Consider the following 265-nt stretch of genomic DNA (forward strand, 5'->3'; position numbering starts at 1 on the left):
CGCCCGCCACGAAACTACCGGTCCCAGCGGGCAACGCGACGGCAGGGAACTACAGTACCCGAGATGCCCCGCGGCAGGCCCTGCCGGGAAATGACGCCTCACCGGCTCGCGGGGCACGACGGTACCTGCAGTCCTAATTCGAACTAGACGCGCCCCCCCCAACCCCCCCCCCCCCCGGCCGGACGCGCGCCCCGCTCAGCAGGTACGCGGCCGTCGCCCCGCCCCCTGCCCCCGCGGCTCCCCTTGGGTGCCGCCCCGCCCCGCC

The sequence above is a fragment of the Struthio camelus genome, chromosome 2, assembly GCF_040807025.1.
Source record: "Struthio camelus isolate bStrCam1 chromosome 2, bStrCam1.hap1, whole genome shotgun sequence".
Classification (NCBI taxonomy): Eukaryota; Metazoa; Chordata; class Aves; order Struthioniformes; family Struthionidae; genus Struthio; species Struthio camelus.